This window comes from Streptopelia decaocto, assembly GCF_964273445.1.
Source record: "Streptopelia decaocto genome assembly, chromosome: 1".
NCBI lineage: Eukaryota > Metazoa > Chordata > Aves > Columbiformes > Columbidae > Streptopelia > Streptopelia decaocto.
The window spans coordinates 20539881-20563340 of NC_138663.1; the positions used below are offsets into that span (position 1 = coordinate 20539881).

The 23460-nt window shown below is 38.3% G+C and overlaps 1 long non-coding RNA gene across 1 annotated transcript; it reads left to right on the plus strand.

The window, feature by feature from the left end:
• Positions 1 to 284: 284 nt before the first annotated feature.
• On the plus strand, positions 285 to 9841 carry LOC309447072. Its single transcript, XR_014185556.1, has 3 exons — positions 285 to 338; positions 8930 to 9100; positions 9702 to 9841. It is a non-coding gene; the product is annotated as an uncharacterized lncRNA (long non-coding RNA).
• The last annotated feature ends 13619 nt before the right edge of the window (positions 9842 to 23460 follow it).

Sequence of the window (23460 nt, forward strand, 5' to 3'; positions counted from 1 at the left end):
GTGTCACATTAAACTGCCATAAATATAAATTATATCACTAAATCCTGGGTTTTCAACTTCTGTGAAAAAATATGAGTGGATCAAGTTATAACTGTAAGCAAAAAATACAGAATTTGGATTCTTGGATGGAATTAAAATGAAGACAGATCCTACGTTCCTTTCTGTGCTACTAACATTCAAACATATATCACTAGTCACATGAGACATGACGTCCCCTTAAAAAGTCCAGTTTGTATACTTAGATTTTCTGTATGGTCTTATGACTGCAATGAACACTGAAAACATGAGAGAAGATTATTCATTTAGTTCCAGATTCAGACAGCAACCTGAAAAAATGGGTAAAGAAATTATTATTATTTTTCCCAAACAATACTGAATGAATTCCACAATGCTCTTCAGCTCTCTTTGCATTTTCTTTACCTGGAGAGTGTTTTTGCAGCAGGATACAACTCTGATGCTTTGTGAGGTTCTGTGAGCTACAGCTGCTGTTGGGCAGCATTACAAGTTCAGTTACCAATGTGGGGTCTTTAGTACCACCTACTAAAAGCACAGGACTAGGCAATTCTAAAATGCTGAAAATCTAGCAGGCCAGGCAAAAAGCCAGCTTGGCTGAGCAGGGATCTTCTTCTTGAAATACAGCAAAAAAAAAAAAAAATACATTGTCAGTGGAAGTAAGCTCAGGCATCATGGGAGGACTACAGAGATGCTGCTCATCACTGTAGGGAGGAAATTCTTGCTGCCAAAGCTCAATGAGAATTGAAGTTGGCCAGTACTGTGAAGGACAATAAAAAAATATATTTTAAAAAATATATTAATGGTAAAAGGCAAACTAGAAATAACATTGGCCCATTACTTGAGGAGCATGGTCACCTTCACATATTGGTTTCCTCATTCATATGATGGCAACTTAAGGAGTTTTCATAGTCTGTGAATCAGTTAGCTATGTAAATATAACATGATTTGCATTGAGGTGCTAAGATAAACTCAGATGTCATGGGAAACAGCATGGTCAGGGCAGGTTACTCTTGTGTGCCCATTCCTCATGTAAAAAGCCTGACCCTCAAGGCATCTGCTGTAAGAAGCAATCACTGTGTCCAGAAAAATGATCAAGACTTGTAAGAACTCTAAAAGCTGCAGAAAAAAATCTGGTTTTGTCATCGGTTGTCTCTTAAACTGTGGGTGGCAGCAGTGTCCAGGCAGAGGGAATTTTTGGAAGCCTCTACTAGGGCCCTGACCTCAACTGAATGTTTCTGGAGGAGGCAGTATTAATTGCTGCCCCAAGACTGGAAGGTTAAGCTTGCAATAGGCAGACACATTAGTTTGTAAATGAAGGATTAGCTCAGGAACTCTTGCTAATAACCTAGTTCAGTAGCTCCATAATCACCACAGTATGATGGTGAGTAATTTGCAGTGTTTGTAAGCATGAGTTCAGTGGCCGTCTAATTGACTCGGTTTCCTATTCTGGATAGCTGTGCTATCGTTCTGTAAGATGATCTTTAAATAATGCTCCATGTGTCACAGCACATGTGGCATTCCTGATTTCCACTTCTCGCTCTCCTCATTTGGGTGATTTATGGGCTTGTGTAAATCAGTTTCGAAAATAAGTGGGTGCCTGTTCTTTTGCTGATTCATGCGAGCTCCCTTGTAAGCAAAGTTATGCCCTTGGACAGTCTCCATTATTCACAGTCTTTGCCTGCCTTGAATCTGAATTTGTAGGAAAGAGCATAGCTTTGCATAGATTTCTAGCCCTAACTAATTCTTTTATATTTTGTCTGCCTGAAAAGCAAGCTGAATATTTTATGAATAAGCAGGTGTACAAAGAATGACTTCTGTGGCAGAATCAGCATTCCTGCTGTCTTCTTGGTAAATAATTGCATGACAACTGGGGGAAGTTGAAATAAGCTGGAAGATGTCCCTGATTTGCTCACTCCAACAAAATCTGTGAAAAAGACTTGAGGTTCACCTTTAAAAATTCAAGTTCTGTTTAACTATGCTTTCACATGCTGGTTTCTAATAACAACTAAAACACATTGACCATGATGTTTTTGCAAAGGCACTATGAAAGGACAAGGGAGTATATGAAACAAGTATTTCATAGTGAACACCAAATTCCTGCACTTCTAATGAACACAGCATGCAACAAATGATCCACAAACTATGCTGTGCTTTCCAGATATAAAATGTAAATAGATTTTTTAAAAGTGCTTGAGGTTTTCAAACCCAGTGAGGAGATTTCCCTCGTTAGCTTTAGAAATCTCAGTCAATGTGTTTGAATCAGGTAGTCTAATCTAAACAATCATATTTCGTAATGTTTCTCCCCGGACTTACAGTGGAGTTGGCTGTGACACAGGCAGATTAGATGGTTTAGTCATGGTTTTTCAGTGAATCAATTCTTATCCTTTATTGGAAATTTGACCTTCTACTTCTAAGACTTACTGAAATCAGCAGACTTCACAACCTTCTCAGAAGAGCGCAAGAATGAATAATAGTGTAAAATCAGCTTAATGAATTTGAGTAACAGGACTGGTTTGCAAAAGCATTATTACCTAAAAATGAGAAACATGAAGTCAACTGCAAACTAGATTGTGAAACTTTCTTTCCTCCTCTGTGGAAAGTAGTTAAAGTGATAAGAACAGGGAAAATAAACAAATTGGACTTACTACTCCTCATGCATGGAGGGCTGGGATTTTTCAGAAGTGCACTGTACGTATCGCACTCTTCTCATGCAGAGTTCTATGTAAAGTGCCCATTGACAGCAGTGGGAACAGTGTGAAATTTTACCCCACATTTTATTGATACGATCTCCCTGCAAAGAGCAGAACAAAGACTCAGCTCCTGTGCCAGACAATTCACAGACTAGACACAGTGAATGGAGGGTGAGAGTTGCGAAGGAGAATATGAGAGGCAGTGCAAAGACTGTAGTAATAAAATATTACAGTCTCTCACTTGTGGCATATTCACACTTTGTGAGGCTTTCAAGTGTTTTTATTTTAGTTTCATTTCACTTATTTGCCCTGATCAATGGATGGATGCAGTTCTCATTATTTTGAAAAGAAATATAGTTTCTACACAGTAAAATAATTTCAATTATTATTTGATCAATAGGAAATTCAGCACTGGATTGACAGCAGGTCTCAAATCCCAGATCCCTCCTCTAAGCTAATTCTGTGGATCAGGGATGTCAAACTCATTTTCACTGGAAGCTGCATCAGCCTCACGGTTGCCTTCAAAAGGCCAAATGTCATTTTAGGACTGTATAATGTGTATAATGTGTAGGACTGTAATAAATGTGTATAAATGTACACAGTCCTAAAATGACATTTGGCCCTTTGAAGGCATCCACGAGCCTGATGGGACCCCCAGTGAAAATGTGTTTGACACCCCTGCTGTAGACGAATGAGTTTTCAACCCTACACTCCATAATATATCTAGAAGTCCTCGCTAAAGACGTGCAAAACAAAAGTTTTGCATGTAATATCTGTTATGAGAGAGAAATAATGTAAAGGAAAGCTCATGAAAGTTTTAAAGCTATCTAAGAACACAAAAATATTTGAACACTAGAATTTTAAAGGAGGCATTGGGAAGTGTCTTTCAGAAACATTGTGTGAAGGTATGAGGTAAATGTTCTACCACCTGGGAGTCGGTCAGGGAGTACAAGACAACTCTCAAAAGGAGATGCTGTAAATCAGGATATCCTATCCTATCCTATCCTATCCTATCCTATCCTATCCTATCCTATCCTATCCTATCCTATCCTATCCTATCCTATCCTATCCTATCCTATCCCATCCCATCCCATCCCATCCCATCCCATCCCATCCCATCCATCTATGCCAGGCCATATGCTGCTTTAAAGCAGGCTGTGGACTGCTCTTTGAACATGCAAAACTGTCTGTGAACATCTGTTTTAGCTCATTTACAAGTGATTTAGTTCAGCACTTCAGCTGTGCTCTTTAAGGGTCAAATGTTTAATTATGTATAGAGGGTTAGCTCAATTCATTTTCATGAACGTAAGGTGATTTGCATTAACTGAGAACTGGACCTGACTGTAGTGCTCCAAACTAACTCTTAACTCCTTGACATGGTAGGTGGTAATAGAAGTCTTACAAGAAAATGCTTAGCAGCAACGTTTTCATCTAATTTGGTAATGATAGCAGGTTTAGGTTTGTCAAAACCTAAAGACAACTTTGGAAAGACAACTTAATTCTTGACAATGGAGACCCTACGGTGAACAGATTCTGATAGTTTGCAACACTAATTTGTTCCTAGCTTTCTCTAAGGACAGCTGTTTTCACCTATATCCAGAAAATTCTGATAAATAACAAATTAAACTGACATTGTCCATCAGTTATAAAGACATACAGATTAGTCTTATCAAATCAACTCAAAACTTGAAAACGCATGACGGAAAAACTCTTCAATTTTTTTTTTTTTTTGCTTGCTTCAAGAGCTTTGGAATACCTATGGTGATAAAAAGTCAGAGAAGAAAATGCTATTTATTTGATAGCTTTGTCAGTGGGATGGTTAACACACTAACCAGAGAGCCAGATGTAAGATAGCCAGAAGAGTTTTGAAAATGTTTCTGCCTTCAATAGTACTTTTGATTTATTTCTGAGACAGTAGATGAAGATTATAATTTCTCAACATATTTCTCTCTCCCTCTGTCTTTTTTTCCTCATCACATTTACTCTTGTTATGGGTAATTCTTGTGTCAAATTAAGAAAATCTACAGTTTTCTTTTTCATGTGACTAAATAGAGTGTAACATGTAAAAATGCATATTGATTAGGTAGGGCCTTTGGTCTGTGAAGAGTTACATGTCTGGGAGTAGAGTGCTTAAAGGGCTTGCCAACATCCCACCATTCCCAATTAGTCAGAAGAATTGGCATAGCTGTGGCTTAATTAAATTTATGAACCAAATAAACTTCCTCATACCTTTGCCTGTTCTTTGTGGAATCAAAGTGCCCTTTCAAGAGTAGCACGTAAAACATATTTGTATAAAAGTGGGTTTTTTTAAATTGTGTTCTATTTTTTATTAGTTTCATCATCTTTAAGTTAGTCTCTAATCATAAACATTGAGAGATGTGGAAGTAGCGGTGCCCAGCAGTCTGCACTCTTACCTAGAATCACCCGATACTGGTCATGGAGGCCTGCCCACTTGATGGAGCAGATGATGCCTGACTCAGTGTGCCCAAGGCAGGCAACAAAAATATTTAGATCTCTTCAAACATGTTGGGGGGTGGGGTGGGGAAGAATGCCTTCCTGACCACAGATTTGGCAATCAGTTCATTGTGTACATGAGTAAAGAATTGCTATATTTACAAGCAATTCATTTATATCCAAAGATACTATTTGTGTTCCAATAATTTTCTGTTCCCATTTGCCCCTTTTTAGTTAATTTTAGTGATTCAGTCTATTTACTGCTACGGGCAGACAATTTGAACCCTTCACCTAGTCTTTAAGAACTTGATATCTTCAAGCACTCAGGTACCAGCAGTTGCACTGCAGGTGGGACTGGGGTCATCTGAGCACAGCCATTTAGAAAGGAGATCTTGTCACAAACTCAGATGATTCCCACTGGAGAAGGTTAAGAAAAACAGATGCAGATGAATCCAAAGGGAAACTCCTTTGTAAGGTTTTGGGAGAGATATAACAACTTGCCCCCTTGAGACGCCTGTCTCTCACCTGGCTGTATTGCAATCACTTGTTCAGACCAGGTGCTTGAATTTCTGATGGCTAATGTTGACTGGATGAGTCCCATCCTCTTTCTTATCTCTCTAGTGCTGGTGGAATCAATGTGCCTAATCAGAGTGACTGATGATCTATCCTGACTGAACAGTGAACTAGCATATTTACTCACTTGTCTCTCATGCTACGCAGAAATTATTAAACATTAAAATGCCAGTCTATGGAAAATTGGGCGAAATATTCAGAAGAGGCAGCAGCTGATCCAAAGATAAAACCAATTTCTGAATGGAGAAAATTCTGCTCCTTGGCCATGCTATTGTAAACCTAGAATAATTCCATTAACAGTAATGTGCACCAGAAAGGACTTTGGATCAATGTACTTTGCTGGTATTGTTTACATTGCCAGGAGTGACCGTATTTTGCTGTTCTTTTTTTGTTTGTCTTACAATAAAAATCATTTTACCTCCCAACTCTGCATTTTGCACTTTAGCTAAGGGAAGGAGAGAACTATGTTTATTTGGATGGATTTTAAGGAAAAAAAAAACACAAAACAGAACAATTGGATAAAAGTGATCACTGGGAATACAAAACAAGAAATTTGGTATATTTGTTATTAATTATTCTAAATATACTTTCACTAAGAAAGTGGGAGTATTTACTTTTATCTAGTAATTTATAGTTAATTGCACATGTTAAAATGCCATTTACATTAATGAAACATAAGGTTCTGATTTTTTGTCATTACGTAACCTTCATTTCTTGCATGTGTTGTTTTTAATGGGACTCACTGTGTTCTCAGGAAATGATGTGCTAAACTATTTCCCTTCCAGAAAAAAAAAATAATTAAAAATACCATCAACGTAAGAAAATTCTTCCACCCTCATTTGAGCAGACTTAAATTATGTTGCTGATGGTATTTACAAAATATCTGTGGCAAGTACAGTGTGTCTGTGCTAAAGTCAATGAAGCATACAATGAACAGGACATAGTCACATGAGGCTTGAATTCATTCCAGTTTGTTCTCTGGAAATTTTTTTTTTTACTCAGATGATTGCAGTGACCAACATGTGATTTGGAGCGAGGATCACTCAGGTCAGGCCTGCAGAAGCTGGTGGCAGAATGCCTGAAAGCAGTTCAGACCAGGAATGTTTGTGTGTGGTAGTTCAGAGAGTGTCACATGCAGATAGATATAAATTTTGAGAGAGTGCCAGTGCAGCTGGACCTGTTTCATGCTGACACACTAACAAGGTGTTCTGTTGAATGGTAAACGCTCATGAGATAACACCTGAAACCTGGATACCCCTTTCCACTGAAGGGAGGACATGTGTTCCCTGCTCTCAGATGTTCCCAGAGGTATCTTCCCAGGTGTGGGTCTCTCCTGTGCGCTCAGGGCAGAGCTCAGCTTCACAGACACTGACCAGTCAATGTGCAGAGAACTTTCTTGTACTACTTAAATACATGACTTATGTACATACATTATACTAATACATCATACCAATGTCCTTAACTATTTAAATAAACAATATATTTGAAAACAAAGCCACAATGATGTAGCAGTTATGGAAAGTGAGAACCTTGGGAGCTCTGCTGCTAGTCTGTGTATGTGCGTTAGATCATATCTAAGTCTATACCGAGTTCCCTGTGTATACGTTACCCTCACTTCACCCAGGTTTTGTGCACCACTGCTAATCCATTGCTCTTATTCCATGTGTTGCACAGACCACTGTAGCATTAATACAGCTTTCCAGGGAAGAGTGCTGAAGTGTTTATCACAAGGAAGCCACTGGTCATGTCCCCAGACACACACAACTGCAGAAACAGTAATACAGTAACCTGGGAACGGCTTTCATGTTTGGATGCCCCAGCTGAACTGGCAATACAGAAGTCTTAAACTGCTTCTGTATTTCTGACTCATCTTATCCAAACTATTCTGGGTGTTTCCTGAAAATAGCAGTTGAAAGCCATTTAAAACATTTCTCTAGCAACAGTGGCTTCTTTTCAGAGGCAAACTCTGCTGTTCCATCAGATGCTAATGGTGAAAAATCCTCACCCACATATACGATAGAAAGAGCACTCAAGTCTAGTATTTAATATAATTATTTAATAGCTCCCTCACATTAGTCAGACCTTGGATTCAGGAAGCTGTTAGTATTTAAAATTAAGTTGCAGCCTCCTTGTCATTAAGTTGTCCTTCTGAAGGAAGCCACATAGTACATATGGAACATATAAATAAACACAATTTATGCTGGAATATTTAGGGAAGTGAAGCTAAAGCACAGATGTACTGACGCCCTCACCTTTCTGACAGATACTTGTGAAAGAAATAGACATAGGGAGAAAGTATGGTGATACTAAGAAAAAGACAGGTCCTTGAGCCATGCAACAGCATTAAGTACAGCAATGCTGCATACCAGATGACAAGCAGGCAGATTCCCTGTGAGATGGGCTGCTACTCCTGCTGAGGCATCTGAACAGACAGCAGGCCATGACACCAATAAAGAGCAGTATAAGCAGATGAACACTGGCTCCTACTACTCATATGAGACAAAATTTATAGAAAACTAGGATCATTAGGGAAGTAATTGCAGAGGCTGGCAGCCTGCCTTTGTATGAGGCTGTGACAGACATGTCTCACACAGTACACTCTACTGAAGTAGTTATTGCTTATAATGAACCTTACTTATAGTGCTATTCCTTCCCCTTCACTTAACTCAGTTAGGTAACTCATGCTGGGATGATCTTGTAACTAAGATAAAAGTGCTCTCACTTAGTGGATAGTCCATCTTTGGAAATCTGACAGCAGATTTTTTTTTCTCCAATATTGTACTGCATCTTTTCTCTGCCACCCTTCTCTTTCAACACATAGGAAGGCAGGGGGGTGAACTGCATGAGATGTACTCAGATTCCATGGAAATACCAAGGGCTTAAATATTTTAGAGCATAGGATGGGCAAAGTATATTTTGCTTTAGTAGAAATTCACTGTCACTATTTCCTGTTGGTCTCTAGTTAAGTAGAGCATTGCTGATAAAGATACAACAGCAACTCTAATTTTTCATTAAATTCTGAGGCATGTAAGGCTTGAAACAAGCTGCAGGAAAAGAATATAAAAAGAAAAAAGCATGATACTCTGGATCTGTGGAATAGCAGCTGTATGACACTACTGCTGGGCTCTGCATTTGGCAGGAGTGAAGAAGTTAATTGACAATACACTACTGTAACCATGTTTCTATTACTTTCACAGGGTTATGTTCACTCTAGTGGCTAATTTACTAGAACAGCTGCTTTTTTATGAAGGACCTGGTACAACTTGTTAGCCACAATAACAAGACGAAGTTTTCCACCACGTCTGGGTCATGAAACAGTAAAACAATGCAGAAATGGGACAACATGAGGAAATGCTAAGTATTTAAATGTTGGTAACAAGTCTTTTTGTCACTGATTTGAAAAACTACGTTTTTAGACTTTAATAAGCAGGGAGTTCTAATTGATAGGAATTGTTGTAGCATTTTATTCAATACTGTGGGTAGTCGATAACTAAAATCTGCTGGTTTGAGTTACTGTATTTTTGTAAGACATCCATTGGTAGCATATGGCAGGTAGAACTTAAAGAAAATGTGATTTTAACATATCTGAGATGCATATTCACTTTCTTTTGCTGGTTATATTTACCTCTCCATTTATCATACTTTTGCAAAGAAGTTAGAGAACTTCACCTTGAAATGAGATGTTTACTGGATTTTACACATATTTGTCTGGTTTATACTGGCAACGGCTGCTTTTAAGCATGCATTTTGATAGAAAAACTTTGTTTGAAAGGGTTGAGGAAAATAAGGTTTTTCTTGAAGTTTGTTTATTATTAATTCTGGGATAGATGTTGATACTGTCCATTTATTAATAACACTTTGCACTGTTGTCTTCCACTAAATTACAATACTACCTTTATGGATACTGATATCTAACCCTTCACAGACTAATAATTTAATTTTGACTTACATGTTTACATTTCTTTACAGCAATATATGAATCTGCAAAGTCAATTTACAGAACATTGGGAAAATATTGTTACCTGTTCATGGCAAACACAAACACAATCTGATTTAACCAGCCACCTGACAACTTTCACCAGACCTTTGGAAGACACCACTGCAGACACAAGTCAACAGGTATTGGTCCCAGTACCAGAGTGCTCCAATGTAAATGGAAATAACATTATTCCAAGCCTGAAGTTCTCTCCAAAGATGCTCTTATTTTGATAGATAACTAGGCAGGTATGAATCAGGTTATTACGCTGCAACAAAAATGGCTGGGAATAGAATTTTAGGCTGAATTCTGACAAGGTAAAATTAAGATTTTATGACTATTTCATCTGACATCTTGGATGTGATTAAATGCAAGACTTTAAACCGTGTAATGTAGAGGGCTGTATTTAAAATACATACCTGGAGTCCCTTTAATATCAATAAGTCTGCAGTTTCAGAAACCTATGCAACTAATCCCAAATTAGGTGTCGAAAACACATAAAATTAGTTGTGCTCTAGAAATGCTAGTTACAGTCCATTTGGTACAAATTTGGTCTAGATTGCAAGCTCAGCTGTCAATATTGATATAAAAAAAACAAAAAAAAAATAGATAAGATGAACCTAATTCCCCTTAATATGAATGATTCCAGATAGACCACTCAGATATCAAGAGGCTCTGCATCAATATTTTGAGGAAAGATATTTGAAGAGTATTTTTTCATTCACGTACACATGTACAAATTTTTGAAAGTCACAACATGCAGTTCTGAGACATAGAAATAATTTAAGACTTGAGAAGAAATCTTTCAAAAAGCACACACACAAATAAAAAAAGAGAAATAGGCTTTTATTATTTTAAAGTACAATTTCCATCTGAAGTAGCAACATTTTGAGGTGAAGTCTCAGAGGAGAATAAGGAATCACAGTCCAACCCCAGAAAAAGACAAAATATTTTTTTCATTATAAAGACCACAGAGAAAAAAACGCGGACAAAAAGTTGTGTGTATTTTCTCCAGCTGTATCCACTGGTCTAATGGACAATGTTACTTCTTCCCAGGAACTTTGTTTCACTGGAACTACAGTCAAACTAAGTTATTTTTCCAGTTTTCAAGACATGAATAATCAGGAGAACACACTGGATTCTCTATCTGACTGAAGCCCTTCCACAGCTATCTATCAGTGCAAATGAAACTACAGGGAGAATATGCACCTAGCATGATTTGGCCCTGAAATGGCACAAAGAGCCAACAGTTCGACCATGACACAACCAGTGCAACTCTTTCCAACCAGGACAGCGTGTTAATGGCATACCTTTCATGAAGGAGTTTTGAAGTGCTTTCTAAAAATTCATTAACTGAGCCACTCAGCACTTAGCATGATTAGGTCAGATTGGAATAATTTCTTCAATACTGAAATACAGCTTCCACAGTGACAGCATGGGGGAAATGTATGAGGCCTTATTCCTCTCTCAGCGACGGGAATTTCCAGTTGTGTTCTCCTGGAAATGACTCAGATATGGGGTCTGCCTCTGACCTTCCCCAGTGCCTCAGCTCTTGGTCTCTGCTCTCAGTTGTGGGCAAAGAGTTGGCATTTTTCCAGAAATGGTTTTCATTTCTCCTGGGGAAAAACTCACATGCCTAGACATTGATAGCAACTGGTCACAGCCTCCACTTCATACTCCCTTTAAGAATTAGCACTTCTGTGCCTCCCACAAATACAAAGCTTATAAAGCTGGTGCTGAAAATCACTACCAGTGAGTTTCTCCTTGGGAAGCGCTCAGAAAGCATTGACCTAATACAAACCTTATCTTCAAGAATTGATAGGATCATGACAGAAGATGACATATTTTCAAGTTTACAAACTTAGAATAAGTAAGATCTTGCTATCATAAGTCATCCTGGTTTTTTGGTTTTTGTTTTGGGGTTGTTTGTTTGTTGCTTGTTGGTTTTGTTTGTTTGTATGTTAGTTTTGTTTTGTTGTTGTTGCTTGATTTTTTTCTCTGCCTGAATAGGAGTTATGAAGATATACAGAGAAACTGCTGTAGTTTTGCTAAAATGCATGAATTGTTGCTTTTGCTGTGCAAGCTGATCAACAGCAAAATTCCTGGTCAAAAGGCTTAAATGCCAGTTCTGATATATATTATCCTGAAGGCAAAGCAGAGCTGGACAACATTTTCCTCCAGAAAGAGAGTTGTCTCGTTTGGTTGGTTTCAATTAACAACTTCCTTGAAACATGTTGACCTTTCTGGTGTAGTACACTTTCAAGTGAAATGCAGGATGCCAGTCTAATCCACTCAGAGCCAGAATAGTTTAACCAATATCCGTAGGGCACACATCCTGTGACTTGATTTAATCTTATGATCGGGGGAGTGTCACTTGATGTGTTAGGTGCTGAAGACTTACGAGGCCCTTGACCTTTTTCACAACTATAAGACTTCCTTGTTCTCAGAACAAAGAGACTGATGATGAAAAGTGGTGTTTTGTTTTTTTTTCATTTTGTTCATTAGAACACAAAGCAGATGAGAACTAGCAATGATTATGCACCTAGAAAAACCTATTTTAAAATCAAGGATTTTAAGAAGCCTCTTTTCAAAATCAACTTGGTGATGTTCCAGGAGCAAACAGTTAGTGATCTATGCTGCATTTCATTTGAGTAACCATAGTTGCATAGCGAGCTGAGCATTTCCACAACTAGTATAGAGAATTGTTGGAAACCACTACTTGTCATAATTTCTGCTATTCAAAGTGGTGAACTGCTCTCCAGGAGTAATGTTTTTTCTGCCGCTATTTCAAATTGTAATGTTTATAGGGAAATAATATTAGCTTTTTATTTCATTCAGCCACTATAGCTGCTGAATTTCTTGCACTTTTCTAAGCCTTTCTTTTGGGATATCCAGTAAAATAAAAATAATCTGACCTTTGTAATGATTAATAGACAACTCTCACCATCTATGTGACTCTGTAAAGCATTTTATTAAGCACATGTGCATATTTCTCTGCACAGGTACCTCCACATAAATGAAATATTTCAGCCATTGTTCAGAAACTGAGCCTAATTCCCAGAACTCTCCATGGCATCGAGTTCCCTCAGTGTAACTCTTGCTTTGCCACCTGGAAATTGTAGAGGTACTGGGAAAGACAGAAAATAGAACAAAATCAAAAATGCCTTCTTTTCACATGTCTTGGTTTATTACTCTAGAATTCAAAGTAAATGCCTGAAAAAGCACTATAGTATGGACCATCTCCAAAGACAGTGAGTGTCTTGGAAAACACAGACCTTCTTCCAGGTTCCAGAATGACTGGGACACAAAGTGTCAGTAAACAGAGTGTCAGAAACAGAGATGGAGAATCAGGGCCCTTCCCTCCTTCAAACTCTTGTAAAGACCAGGAATGTACATGTAGTTGTGCATCTTTAGTCTGTTTCAGTTTCAATAGTTTGCCATGAGTGGTGTATTTTTAGCCTAGGAAATTAGGTTTATGGGATTACACCATTAATGAGTCTATCAACCACTTTCAAGTAATATCAAGAGTCAGGTCATGTCTCAAAGACCTTAATTGCTATTACAGGTTTGAACAATGTATGACCCACGGCAAAGTCATGGATAGAACAAAGCTGAAGAAACCTATCCAGAAAGGCTGAGCTGCACAATTCTGGTATGGCAAAGCAAGAGGTAAAATCTGAATTACTTATTTTACTTTAAGATAGAGACTTTTAGCGACAAAGTTGACATTTTCAAATATCTATCAAACCTTTAATTCTGATGGAATGATTTCAAATACATTTTAATGGTCAAGGGTTTGTTTTGTGGTGTTTTTTTTTTCACATTTATTTAGAAACACTATTTCACTACTGATAAAAACACATAGTGATCTGAATTTGCTAATGAATATTAAACATAAAAGTAAATATTATTGGAAAAAGCTTCCAGTAAAATCTACCTGTACAGCTGCTTTTTCATTTTAGTGGTTATCAGGTACATAAGAAATGTCACACTGTTTCCAGGCTTCGTTATAATACTGAGTCTGCTCGTAATAGACCTTGTAATGATTTACTCATTCACTCACTCACTCATTCATTCATTCATTCATTCATCTACTGAGATGAAGTACTCATGTGGCTTGGACCACACTTTGTTCTAGCAGCAGTATATAATTAAAGAAAGTTGTTCATCTTTCTTAGGCACCAGTCTTTCAATTATTTTGAGATCTCTGCCTGCAATCTGGACTCCTACTGATGTTAGGAGGCATTCAGCATTCTGAAAGACAGTATAATACAGACTGAATTTTATTTTATATATCCTCAAAAAGTGTAATCCTATTACTCCCAAAGGCCAATTTCAAATTTTGCATGGTTTGACCTAGAAAATAGTGATCTTTCTGTATACATAAGGAGGTTTTCTTACATTTGTGAGGCCAAGGCATAGCTGTATTTTGCATGGATATGTTTACCTTTGTCTGCTAATACATGTCTCATACTTTGGTTTTGATGTTATTTTTGGCTATGTCTGGTCAGTGCCATGTAGGGATTTACACAAGAGTGAATCCCAGAAGATCAGCATTGGCATAATTCTATAACCAGCACAGCATAAGTGCTAGTACTGTTATGTGGCTTCCAATTTGACACCTCGCTTGTGTGACAGTAGCTGGGGTATCTTCTCACATCCCAGCATAGCACAACGTAAATATAAACCTTTCACTGATATATCTGTACCTAGGTTCAGAACAACAACATTACCTGAACAATCTTAATAATATTAAAAATAAATAATATAAATAATAAAAATATTGAAAATATCCTGTTCAGAAAGCAGATATGAAAATTGCATGCCAGAAATGAACTCATGCAATCCTTTGGCAAGCATGAATGATTTTGTTAAGTAATCGCCACTGTTTCATAAGGTCTCTGCCCCACACATTTTCTCACAAATAGACATCTAGGGAATTTCAGGGGACAGAGAGTGTTCATTGTAATCTAAATCTTCAGAGAATTTTGCTGTTAGATTTCAAGGCTCCATTGAACTGAGATTTTATAATTATACAATACAGATTAGATGGGGTTGGCAGTTTATTGGATAGGAAAAAGTATGCCCTTGCAAATATGAGGATACTATGCTTTGGACTCTGCTTGGAGGTATGGCCCTTCATTAAAGGAGTTTAAACAGTTTTTAAAGATAAACAGATATTCTTGCGTTTTTCTCCCTTAAAAAAAACAAAAAACAAAAATCAAAACAAAAAAACACACAAAAAAGAGCTATATTAGCTGAAATTAAAAACAAACAAACAAACAAAAACACAACATAGTCTGAGAAGAAAATTTTCATAGTAATTTTGGGAAAACTATAAAAAAAAGAAAACCATGGAATCTTATGGTATAAAATTTTGAGCAGTATTACTGTGATGAAATCATGACTATTTGATCATATACAGGTAGAATTCTTGTCTTCTAAAAATGTTATCATAAATGGTTAACTACAGTATTAAAAAGTTTGCAAGTTATATGTGAGGTTGTGAAGAAATCATCCTAGTTTGTTACACTTTCCGGTATGTTTTGCGTAATAAGACTTTGTGTTCCATTAATAGTTTTGCAGGAAGAAGTTGGTTTATATGGCTTTTTTTTAGTAGTTTCCTCAAATGTTAGGCACATCACCATTCCAAGTCACCCCGCTGAGTGTTTGCTTGCTAGTATTGGAGACTTGCAACAAAACAGAGTTGCAACAACTAGAATTTGACCTTCAATACACAGCTGCCCATATCCTTTGAGAGACATGCATTTAATATATGCTTTTGTTTTTTGTTTTTTGTTTTTTTCCTCAGGTGGAGGCATTTTTTTTTTTGCTTATGGAAACCGTGTTTGACCTTTACAGTAGGAACTAACGAACCTGTGCTGGCCAGGGGCCAGAGCTCTTAGTCCAGCATGGAGGGCAGCTGCCAGGATGGCATCTTCCAGGCAAGGAAATTACACGATCACACTGCCACCTGTTTTCAAAGAGCTACATTGGCTGCTGGGTTGCTCATTCGTCAGGTCACCTTGTTGTAGCAGGGCCAAATCATGCTGGGTCCTGAGCTCACTGGCTTTCCAGCACCCTGGGTGCCTTGGGCAGAGCCTGCCTGAGGCTGGCCAAACAATTGACACTAGATGTAGGAAATCTGATGCAATCTCTTAAGAATAGTAACTTGAAAATGTCAGGAACCATTTTTTTTCCCTCCCTTTACATGTAGATGTCAGTGATGACTAAGGGAAAGAGGCCAGTGATGCCAAGGAGAGTGTCAAGTAGTTGTACTAAACCACAAACTGATTTCAGCAAGCTGCACATAGTTTCTGCTCGTACAACAGCAATTTTTGACTGGGATTTACTGCACAAGATAAAGAGAACTCTGTATCATGAGTGTGCTGAAACTAAACTCCCAGCACAGGTGATGTGCATGTCTGATGCATCTGGCTGGCTGGTTAGGAATGCCTTAGAAACACAATGCTTGGTTAGCCAAACCAACAGCATTTCCTATGAACTCATCTCCATGAGGCTGGGAACAAGCTCTGGCTTTTCTGTTCATGTCTTGTGATAGCTTTATCAGAAAACCAGCTGATGAAGAAAGAATGGGTCCTGATTGGTGGTTTTAATATTAAAACTGTCCTTCTGATATCAAGCAAAAAAAATCCTCTCTGAGTGGCTTTGAGAAAGTTGGTATTTGGAGTTTATGCTTGCTCAGAAGCAGATGCATCCAGAGCTGCATGGAGCAAGGTAAAAGTAATGTAATAGGAGGAAAAGATGGGTTGTGCAGTGGCTCTCCTACTTCATAGTTTAGACCACTCATTGCACCACACAGTTACAAAGTGGAAAAATCTGAAGCTCTCGAGGTAAATCTACCCTTGGTCACATCTACATTGGGAACATGAGGAACTCCCCCGAAGCGCTGCACTAATACTGCAACAATGTGCAGTGCCGGTAGAATGCAGCTGGTGGAACAGAAAAGCTACAGCTGTGGTGCCAGCTGCACTTCATACCTTTTCTAACCCTGCACGAAGTTCAGCTATTGAGATTCTTCTTGCAATGTCAGTAGCTGCTCTTATTTGCAATATGCATTTACAGACACTTTTTCCTTTTCTGTTTGGTCAGAGCTCATAACCCTTCAAAAGCAGGAAAGCTTCCCCAAACTGTCAGAAATAAGGCCACTTGACTTGAAGGGTTCCCCTCAAATGAAACATTTCACACTAAAGCAGAATGAAATAACACTGCTTGCACATTGCTGGCTTCCCCCATCCCCAGCACACATACACACTTTTTGACTCAGCAACCATGCTGAAAAAGATCCATTATCTGTGTAGCTCTAGAATTTAGAGTGAGACCCACAAAGGACTCGGGTTACATCCATGCGTGCACTGCGGGCAGACACAAGCAACCTCTGTCCACACTCTAAGCTCACAAAAAGCCCACGTGACTATAGTTTAGTGAGTCACTGAACCTCAGCTAACATGCTCTGCTGAGACGAGCAAACAAATATTCTAACTGCAGGGTAAAACCTTTAAAAATGTGTTTACTGCTGCCACATTTCTTGGTATCCAATCAAGTGTTTATCAGCACTATTTTGTGGTAATGTCTAGAAACCCCTGGCTCCTGCTGTGTTAAGTAGAAAAAAAGAAAAGAGAAAGACACAGTTGCTACCCTTCACAGTTTGTGTTCTAGCAAAAGGTAGAAACAACCAGAAGGTAGAAGGGATAAAATAAGCTGTTGAATTACTCCAGAGTCACCTTTGCTTTGAGCAAAATGGTGCCTGCCTATCCCATCATCTTCCTGCATTTTCTTTGAGATGATGCAAAAGGAGTCTTTTCAGGATTTAAATCATACATAAAACATCGATGGGACTAGGCAAAGCAGTAAGAACAACATTCATTTTTTGGCCTTAGCAATTACGATTTATTCATTCTTACTTTAACCTACCCTTAGTGGAACTGGAAAGTAAGATTTAATGCATATGTGCACTTCCAAAACAGTAGAGCAGATTGTGGAAAGTGCATCATCAAAGCTTTTCTGAAGCAGAGCTAGCCTTTCCCCTTTATGCCTTAGTCTCTTGTTACACATATGTTATGTTACATATTAACTGAAGTTGTGGATGATTATGGAAAGCTGCTATCCTCTGGGTCGAAAGAGTGGCTGTTTAGGGTAGATGATGCCTGAAGCTGCTCATAGAGGGCATTACCACCCAGCGAGAGCAATTTTTTTTCCAATCCAATGGGTATTCTTGTGCGTACAAGCTAAATCCTCTTTGTAAATAAAGTGAATAGTGCTTTTGGATGTATAACTCTCAAAAACTAGAAAGGGCTGGGTAGTTCCAAATGGGCGGTGTTTAATACTTCCTTGAAATGGGCCTGTTAGTGAGCTCCTTGAAAAGCACCAGACAATAAAATCACAAGTCAATTTTAAAAGTCTCCACCCAATTGAACGTACATTTTATTACATCCTTTAAAATAAAAGCAACAGTAAATGATCATATGCTCTGAAGTTGCTTGGATATTACAGGAGTAAGCCCCTGCATACTTATTATCAACACTTACTTCCCCAGTGCCCTCTAATCCTGAGCAGTCATCTGCTTTATTGCTCTCTTTTCAGAGCTCATGGCAGCATGGCACAATCACTCCACTTGCCTTCCAGACAGCTTGATACCAGTTGTTTTGGGATGTTGTCACTGAGGGAAGCATTCCTGTGTAATGACTTCAGGACTGAGTCTGAGGTAGATACTTGTTCAGAAGGAAATCAGAGTCTTTGATTACATACCTAATTCTGTCTACAGATCTGTTATTTATCCCTCAATACTGAGTATTACATTGTTTTTAAAAATAATCCCCTGGACATAACTCTGAACAACCTGTTCAAAGCTTTTAAATTAGCTTTGCTTTGAGTAAGGCTGGTACTAAATGACCTCCAGAGGTCTCTTCCAAAAAAAAATATTCAGTGATCCTGTGTTGTTATCGTGTGACCCATGAACTCTTTGTAAACTTTCAGGCATATTTGCACATTGTTGTGCATATGGATGACAAATCTAAAACTAAAACTAAAGCTGATCTTTGCCAATAAATCTACATGGCACAGAGCATCATTTCACAGACATACTGACTCCAGTCCCAAAGCATTAAAAATATTGCTTATGATCCAATCTGATCACTAGAGGATCCTTGAGATCTTATTGTACAGCTTACTGTTCAAGGCACGATGGCCTAGAACAACTCTAGGCCTCTAAAAACCAAGGACAAGCTGTTGCAACCATTGCAACCAAGGTTATCTTTTCTTCTGCACCTGTTGTCCAGTGGTGCAAATGCCACCCTTTTTTTTCAGTCTTCCCTCTGTTCAGCCTGGAGAACTCCAAGTCCCAGCAATATTTGGTCGTGCTCTGCTTAACACAACAGGAACAAAAGGCACTTAGCACTTCACTTTTTGATACCTCATAGTGTTGGGCCCTGTGTTACATCATGTATTACATTACCTTATTGTCAAGAAGCACTTAAATTCCTGCTGATTTCAAAGAGTGTATATTCATAACCAGTAAACAGAGATACACAAAGGGTTCGAATAAGCAGTTCAGTTTTCCCACAACCATGACCTCATAATATAGATTTGTAAAGAATCCTGTCTACTCACTGCATGTATTTACTACAGGTATTTGAAGATTATTTTACACATAATTTACAAAGAGCTTTGTTTTACTGGATTTTCATAGGAATCAAGGAACCTCACTGGATGCGGCATCCTGGTTTTAGCTAGGATCACAGAGGCTATGTCTCTAGCAGTTGACTAGCACAAAATACAGAATTAATCCCACCAAACTTTTGTCATCCAGAAGTTAGGCGTCTCATCTGTGTTACCCACTGAGGACTCCTTTATAGTTTGTGCAAAGAAGGTATCTGAACTAGGCAGAATAAATATTTGCCTGAAAGTATCCAGTTCTCTCCGTTGACTACAGAGAAAGAATTGACTGTATGAGACAAATATCTGACATTTAATTCACTGGAGGAAAATCACTTAAATTTCTATGTGCGTTATCTGAATGTGCTCAAATGAAAAAAATATACAAAATAAGGTAAAGGAGATTTGGATATGTAAAAGGATTTATTTTTCAGTTCATTCAAATATTGAACTCTTTACATTAATCTGAGTTGAATGGCTATACTTTTGTCAATACACAGTGGAAAACAGCACTGTAGTTTCTAGAGTTATTGCTATTTTAGTAGACAGCAAGAGCTGAGTGTCCTCAATAACACTCAAGATAAGCCCTTTAAAGTAGTTATTTAAGACATAAGATTCAGGAGGTTTCTATGGAGATGGCTCTTTTTGTGTAGGTGTATCAAAATAAGCATTTGCATCAAAGGACAGTTCTGGAAAACGGTTGTTACAAATTCCGTGGTTTTTGATCCATAGCTTGTCATATAGTATAATATTATATCCCTGATCTTAATATTGAAGCCAGAAGGAGTAGTAGGATTTCACCAACTATGCAAATCAGATCATGCAGATTAAATTCAGTCCCATGAAATCCTGCCTTACAGCAGAAATATCTTCACTCTACTTACGTCCCAGAAAACAATCCACAGCATGACCGATGCTGGCTCCTTTCAACACCGATGTTAGGTCCTTCCTTCCCACTTTCTGCAGCTTTCTTTAGCAGGTACCATACAGCACTGATGTTTGCTCCAAGCCACCCCACTTAGTGAGACAGGCGTTCATGTCCTGTCCAAACTCTGTCACAATTTCTGCAAATTCCCTAAATCCTGCCGAATCCCAAAGTCATTGGGGCTTTGTAATGAAGCCAAGGTGTGGTGGTGCCCCACACCCCTGCACCTGCATGGTGAGGGGAAAGCATGGACATCCTTCAGCATCTCCGTCAGCATCTCAGAACTACAGTACCCATTTCCCTGATATAAATCCCAGCTATAAGAATGCAGAGTAGCCTGCTTGGGCAGATGTCCCATCTTGCTGACAAGCTGTCACAGAGGTGAGAACACTGTCAAGGGTAACTGTCTGACACGGGTGCAGTGCCTGGCGGGTGCTGCTGTGGCTGTGTGACCTCCAGCACCAGGCACGGGTGAGGATGGAGCTCTACAAGACACTCTCTTCTCCCATAGGCACCAAGTTCAGATGTTACTTTCTCCCTATCAGTCACAGAGATCCTCTGCACTTTTTCTGACTGCATCTTTGGCTTTTTTACCTTGCATCTCTAAGATCCTCTGCTGTTTTTCTCACTTTAGAACTCACATCTTTGCAAAAGTGTAACCTGAAAATTTCCTCTGATTCTGAGTGCCTGCAAATGTGTTTGGGATGGTGTGACACAGATGGGGGCACACTTGGGATTGAGGCATCTACTGGTTAAGCTCTTTAGGTCCATTCAGAAACTTAAATATTTGAACAGCTATCTCAATGAAGGGCAAGGGTTAACACCCCTCTGTTTTTCAGAAAAGAAAATGTTTTCAGGCTGCAATGTTTTTCTAAACCCTATTAACCATACTTCCTAGTGAAGTTAGATAGCCTGCAGATTAAAGTTCAAGAAAGTGTATTTGCTGAACCCATGAATATATGAACATACTGTAGGGTATTGATTTGCTGTCATCAGCTACTGAAAAACAGAAAAGCATTTTACTTTAAAAAAACAGAGGTTTAATAACTTGCTATACCTTTAGACCTCCTCCCTGAGTTAAAAATTAACCACTGTAGTTAACGAATGTCTATCAGCTAGCAGCAAGTTCACTCCAAATATTCAAATAGAATTGACATCTGATCCACAGCAATTTCAGCTTACATGATTACAGACATCTACCAGATCAGATTCAGGTTCAGCTTTCACTGTTCACTGCCACTAGGCTAAGATTTACCCTTGACCCAAATTTTTCAGCTGCTCACATAGAAAAGAAATGGATAGATTCAAATTCAAAACAGGACTATGTACCTATGGTATAAATCATACCTAAGAATTTGTGACATCAAAAAAGACGTGGAAAATCTACATATCAAGACAAGCACATGAAGGATTTAAAGCAAAGCCCTAAATATTTTACATATATACAGATGTCACAGTAAACATACTCCAAAGAGCACTAAGGGAACTAGTTAATGGAATGTTCAACAAGAACATCTTGTACATTTTACTGAGAGAACATTACATTGTCTGGAAGAACAGTTTGAAGGAATGATTAATACTATCACTGGCTTCTGTGAAGAATGATTGCAGGAGTCTAATTTGATTAACCAAAATGGCATACACTGTATCTGGATGGTATTAAAGATAGTATAAAGAAAATAACGTTGTATATATGCATAAAAAGGGAGTATTAATTACCAGTTAAAATACATATTAAAATGGATAAGAAGCACTTGAAATGCATCAAATTTTTTTTTAATAGCTAAGGATTTTTGGATTTTACAGTAATCATTAAATGAAGTTACATAGTAATACATGGAATGTCTGTTTCTTTCATATACCAAATCAGAGCTGTAGAGATTATTGCAATAACTATAACATGTTTTCTAGTGTGAAATAAATAAGCCTTAAGAGTCCCATTATTTCATGTCTCTGTGTGGGGATTTATGCACATCCTTCTCAGCACCATTAGCAGAGATAAAACTTATGTATGCAAATCCTAAGATAGCACATGGAGAATAGACTGGTAAATTTTGCAAATAGCTATTACCCTGAAATTATAGGGAAAACACAAAAAGGAACTCTCTAGTAAGAAATTAAGTATTCTGGGCTTGGTATTTATGCCCAGAGCACAGCAGATGGGAAAAAGTATAAACTGTAAGATTAAGATGTAAAATAGTACAATAGAGAATGTTTGTCCCTGTACTCCTGTCATGGGCTGGCAATGCCAGAGGGCATTGCAGATATTAACTGAAAGCATGTTAATCTGAAGGTGTTCTGAGTGGAAACAAAGAGCTGTATTCAGAAGATGTGCCATAGGTACCTGATTCAGTAGCTGGAATTGCTCTGGGATTTAAGGTCAGGAGGGTGATGAGTGAACCAAGCTCTTGCCCAGAGCTGGCACACCCCAGTTTCCTGCAGAAGCAATAGGGAGGCACAAGTATAGTAAAATCAGGTAACCCACTTCCTCCTTATATATTGCATAATATAGTTTTAGTCTGTGGAAAGTTATGTTACAGAAAATATTAGAGGAATAAAGATAAATGTGCTAAGCACCCCCATCTCTGTATAGTCTATTCCCCAGAGTAGTTCATGAAGCTCAGGATTCCCAGTACCACTCTGGGCTTGGGGCACATGTTGCTCTCCTTGTGCAGTCTCTCCCACTGCTAGGCTTTGCTGTTTATGGGTAACCACTTAGCAGAGCCCCTCTATACCTCTTTTTTCATTTCTCATTCCCCCTTACTCTGGGGTTGAGTGATGGCTAAGATCTTTTACCTTATTTTTGCTTTTAGGATAGTTTTACATTCAAGATCTCACCTTGCCTGTGAATCAAACTGTGCATGCCGTTCTTTTGTGTATGCCTTAGATTTTTTTCCAAGAGATGATGGGACACATTTTATTCACCTGCAACTGTACACAGAGCTGGGCAAATATTGCATGTGTCTTTCTGGATGGCAAGACAATAGTTGATGCCAGAAAGCATCTCTGCCACCTTCTCCTTTATTAATTATGGTTTTATGTAATTAATTTAAATAATGTTGATTTAGTATATCATGTAATTGTAGTACGTTGTTAATTGTATCATCTGGAGAGTTACTGGAAAAAGATGGTGACTTTGTTTTCCTGATCAA